Raw genomic sequence first — 6,000 nt, 5'->3', positions numbered from 1 at the left:
CTGTCTGTCTTTCTGTCTGTCTGTCTGTCTGTATGCTGTCTGTCTGTCTGTCTGTCTGTATGTATGTATGTCTGTTTGTCTGTCTGTCTGCATTTCCATCTGTATATGTATTTAACTAAAAAAATTTCTGATATTAAGTAACAAAAAAGGGCATTAGTATTAAGTAAGCAATTCAATAAATACTAAATGTATTCCTTTAATTTCTTACTTGTTGGTTTAATAACCTTTTCTCTTAAAACAAATTATCAAACCTACACACACACACATTTTGACACGTTTCAAATTGACATCTTATCTTAAATAATTTTTTATAATTTTTTAACAAATCCAACACTAACCTCATCAAAACCACAGACAAACTTTAAATACATACATGTAACTTTTGCACTAAAATAATCTACAATAAAATCATCAATTTGAACAAATCATTAGAATGAAAAAAAAAAATTCACAAAGAAACAATTATATAAAACCAAAACAATTTATAGATGACAAAAATAAACGATATGGAAAAAATGATAAGATAAATGCATAAATAAACTACTACATTTAAGAATATGTAAATATATTCTAAACAAAAAAGAAAGGCAAACATAAATTTCACAAAAAAAATAAATAAAACATGTTGTTAAACAAACCACAAATGTAATAAAACTAAAAATATTTTTAAGGAAAAAAAACTCAATTTAGGCCGGAATAAAATTTTTATAATTTAAACCACAAACTATACAATAAATTGTTGTTAGACATTTAAGACAAATACAGATAAACACACTCTATTTGCTGGAGTATTTTTTAAATTTGATATGTGGTATTTTTAAGTATCTTACAGATGATAGGCGTTACAAAAAAAATATTTAAATACATATGCATATATACAATAATGCACCACAATGTACATAGTATGTAAATTAAACATTTACTTTAAGAACATATTAACTTATATTACCATAAAGCTAAAACTGAAAATTTCAAAATATCAGCTCAGAAATATCTTTAAGTTTAGAAATAGAAATATTTTTTTAATAATATATTTTTTACATGACAATTTAGTTTAAATTAAAATTTTGATTTAGATCACTATTACAGTAATAAGCTATTCAAATAGTCTATATAAAATGTGACTATATAGTTCAAGACACTAATACAGTTACCCAACCACTCCCTCATATATTAATGCAAATTTATTTCTTACAATCACACATACACATAGTTATCATTCTTTTCTACTTTTAGAATAATTGACAAACTATTGTTGAGTAATTTTTCATCAAGTTAAACTAAAGAATTTTATGTTTCCTTTTTTTCTATTTATGTATATACATTAGGGTGGCTTCGAAATAAAAATTGCTGATGTTCACGGCGAAAATTTAAATTAAATTTATTCTACGATATCATTTCTGTTAATTTTTATCTGACCTTAATATACGGTTAGGTCGGTCAAAGGTCTTTTTTAAAGTTTTTGTGATTTTTATTATATTTCTGCCAAAGAAATCATATGCAAATTTAGTATCATAAGAAATATCATTCGGAGACAATTTCAATGACATAACTTAATTTTATTTATGACTCCAAAATTATTAGAAAAGTTGTAATTAAAAAAAAAAACTTTAAGATTTTTAAAATTACTTAATTTAAATGACTAAAATTGTTTAATTTAAATTATTTCTTTTGCTGTTACACAAAACCTCTGTTAAGCCTTTTAAAGCGCTTCTCAAGGACCTTTCTTATGATACCGTAAACTTCATATATTTCCTTTAGAAAAAATATGAAAAAATCATAAAAGCCTCAAAAAGGACCTAATAATCCTTTGATAAAGCTAACCAAATATAATCAATTAATGTTCGTAATTTCAACAAATATATATCTACAGTGTAAAATAACTAGTAGGTAACTTTCCCAAAGGTTTAGATTGACATGTATTTCAAATCAGTACTATGGATTAAAATTACCAAATATTTGTTCATCAATGGTAACTATGCACTGATAGATACCTATTAGCTAAAATTACGGGCATAAACTTTTGTTTTAGTTCTCAACATTGGCACTTTATTTTTCCTCTATAAAAACAGAGCCACCACAATGTTCATATATAGTATATCTTTCAATTTTAAGCAGATATCAAACAATGATTTACATATAAATATATTTTATTTCATTTTATTCTTTTCTTTTCAATTTCAGCCAACAAAATAAAATTATATGTATATTGTTATAAGAGCATAAACTTTGCAGATAAAAGCATTGACTTTAAATGAGAAGCATGACAAGAACAAAAAAAAAAATAAAATACATAAAGAAACTCATGTATAAAATTGAAATTCCAACTACTTGATGCAATTGAAATTGCACTAAATACATACAATATGCCTGATTTAATGTACATGTGTTTTTTTTTTTTTTGGTTTATTGAAACATATGTCAATTAATTTTCAAATTAAACAGATATAGAATAAACATTAACAAGTAAGTTGTATTCGTTTATGCAAAATTTATATACACACCATCAAATCATAGCCTGTAAAATAAACATGATTTTCGGAAGGTGGCACTTTATTTTTTATAATTTATTAATATACAAACGATTTTATAATCACTTTATCATGGATACCATATAAAAATCAGGAAGATTTTTGTAATGTAGACTCTTGTCAATAATGGATCAAGCTTTATCTGTTTATATTTTCTTCGGAAGATAACCCTTTACTGTGTGCATCGATCCTTTTCTACTTAAATAGGGTTAGTCCATAAATCCATTGGGCTAAGTGAAGTAGGGTGGGCTCGAATATGTGGTGGGTATCATGGGGACCCTGTCCACAAGATGGGCTTATTTTGGGGACGGCTCGGTCTATGCGGGACCAGTAGACGTTGAGCCTGTTGCTCCATCCCCATCTCAGTTGTGCCAGAGCAACTCTAGTTTTTCGCGGCAGGTTCTTCTCTATTTCTGCTATGGGCGGTGGACGACCTCCAAGAACGACATTCATGCGGTAACCTGAAACCGCGGTATTGATGGCGTCTCTATGAATGTCGTTCAAAGCTGCTGTATACGAAGTCGGATCTAAGGGATCCTGAACATAACATCGTATGCTCTCTTCGTATACACGAAGGTCCTTCCCGACATGCCTCGGGGGAACATCCAACTGTGTGATGTTAAAGTTGGGATGACTCCTCCGGTGACATCCCAGGAGGAACTGTTTAGTCAGCATGATATTATGTTCCTTAACTGAGAGTACCTTCGTTTCCTCATGTAGATGGTGTTCTGAGGTTATTTGCATGCAGCCCGTTACAGTCTTTAGGGCAGCATTTTGGCAGCTTTGAATATTTCTCCACTTTTTATCAGTCAGCGATGGAGATCACACTGGAGCAGCATAATTGACCACTGACCGGCCAATTGTTTTATATGTAGTCAACAAAGTTTCTTTGTTCATTCCCCAAGTGCTGCCGGCTAGCGCTTTGAGGACCTTCTTTATACTTCGAAATTTGTGCGTAATTGCAGTTGCATGAGGCACATGAGGTGACCCCCAAAATCTTTGGTGAAAAGTGTAGCTGAAGACTTCGCTGGTGATAGTTTCAGGTTACGTCCTGAAACTATCACTAGCTAGCTAGCTGTTTAGCTAGTTATTTAGTTAGTTAGTTAGTTAGTTAGTTAGTTAGTTAGTTAGTTAGTTAGTTAGTTAGTTAGTTAGTTAGTTAGTTAGTTAGTTAGTTAGTTAGTTAGTTAGTTAGTTAGTTATTTAGTTAGTTAGTTAGTTAGTTAGTTAGTTAGTTAGTTAGTTAGTTAGTTAGTTAGTTAGTTAGTTAGTTAGTTAGTTAGTTAGTTAGTTAGTTAGTTAGTTAGTTAGTTAGTTAGTTAGTTAGTTAGTTAGTTAGTTAGTTAGTTAATTAGTAAGTTAGTTAGTTACACATATTCATGTGTATTCGTCCATATCTCTTCCGACAAATATCTATTCGCCCCTTCATCAACCCTTTTGATCAATAGTTTCTCCTTTGCCTGCTCATATTCCTATCCTTCGCCCATTTTCATAAAACCAACTATGTAAGCATTCTTAACGTTTTTCTTAATATAAATTAAAGAATATTCAGAGTATCAAAAAAAGTAAAAAAAACAAATTCATTTAAAACCAAAAATTTTACTAAATCAAACAATATAAATTACATTACATAATCTTATCAATAAACCTTAAATATTTTACGAAAAATTACAATCATTACGAAAACATACATATTTGCACATAAATGTATATACATTTACTATATGTAAGCGACTTTTGAAAATGTGTGCTTTAAAAAAGATCTTAGAAAAAATATACATTTCAAAAGACAATATTGACTAGAAAAAAAGAGGAATCTATACATATTTACTTCTGCATAAATATACAGCAGAGTATATGATAACAAATGTATATATTAGTGTATGTAATGTAAATTTTATGTTATTCTTATATTTACATATATATTCATCTCTAAGTATATGTATGTAATAAGTAAATGTGAGTTTATAATGTTTTTCTACTAAAAGTTTTGTTCTCTGCATACATATGTATGTTAGTGAGTTTGTATATATGAACATTTAAGAAAAACAAATATAAATGACATTTTATTTGTTAATGCAGTGATGCTTAAGTGTTAAAATAAACAATAAAACAGCAAAAAAGCATTATTCTATAATACACATTTATATTAGCTACACTTAACTACACACAATCACACATACTGCTTACTTACTTTGTAGCATACACAATAAAACATTTATAACCTTCCATTTCAACAATTGTAAAATAAAAAAAAAACTTTCAATATTTCTAATATATTTGCTAATATTAGAACATTCACACTATTAACACTTTTATTGGTTAGATAAATTTGTAATAGAGAGGATATTGAAGCTGAAAGTAGGTTGATAAAATACTTCCTACATTTCTGGTTTAAATTGAAATTGCTTTTTTATATTTTCTAATAAAAAGTCTATATATAAATTTTACAATGATTTTATAACTAACTAGTATGTATACAAATAATTCGACCCTTTCCTGTATACATACATACATATGTATATGTGCATAAAAGTTTTGTTTAGTCCTCTGTATAAATTATTCGTATTGCATGTATGTGTGTGTATATCTTTTACAAATGATTTTTTTATGTGGGTTTTGTGTGGTAAATAACGTAAAAATTCTATTATTATAACATTATGTATTGGGAAATTGTTTGTTTTTTCTATTCGCCTTAATGTATGCAATTGTTTATTTACTTGGTTAAAATGCCTATGATAAAAATAGTACCAGTACTATTTGAAATACAGTGGTTTAAGTAGAATATTTTCTACGATTAGATTTAAATTAAAACTTAAACCGAATTAATGTATTTTATTTAAATTTGTTGGAAAACAATTTTAATAATTCTATATGTATATTAACTTTCGTACATATTGGAGTACGTATACGTAATAATTAATTCATATATGAAATATATATTAAGTATACGCAATATATGGTGTTGAGAAATAATACTCCAGCTAAAAATTATTTTAATACTAACAACATGAATACGGCTTTGATTTTGCTTCTGGATCATAGACGTTCATTATTTTGTATATTTATTTCATATTTAGCTATGTCTGTCCGTCTGTCTGTCCGTCCATGTAAACTATATAATCAAACTACATGTCACAATTTTGAAGCTAATTCAATGAAATTTGGGACATGATCTTCTATTGTTCCAAAACGAAGTCTATTGAAAATGGTGAGAATCTTTCCATTGTTTCACCTAGCCCCCAAAAAACTGAACCCCCGAAAAGGTCCCTCACGAATTTGATAATAATAGGTCCTCATATGATCCTAGCCCCCCGGGTTTTCGGTTAACAAGTTTATAAACATTAACTGAAACGCTATAGAAACTATATCCAAATTGTTTTTCTATATTAATATACACTTTTTGCAAATCAAATCGAAGAATAAACTTTCGTACATATTGGACTACGTATACGTTATATTTAATTCA

This window comes from Lucilia cuprina, chromosome 4 (assembly GCF_022045245.1).
Source record: "Lucilia cuprina isolate Lc7/37 chromosome 4, ASM2204524v1, whole genome shotgun sequence".
Lineage (NCBI taxonomy): Eukaryota > Metazoa > Arthropoda > Insecta > Diptera > Calliphoridae > Lucilia > Lucilia cuprina.
The sequence above is the reverse complement of the archived record's forward strand: the minus strand, read 5'-3'. Positions refer to the sequence as shown.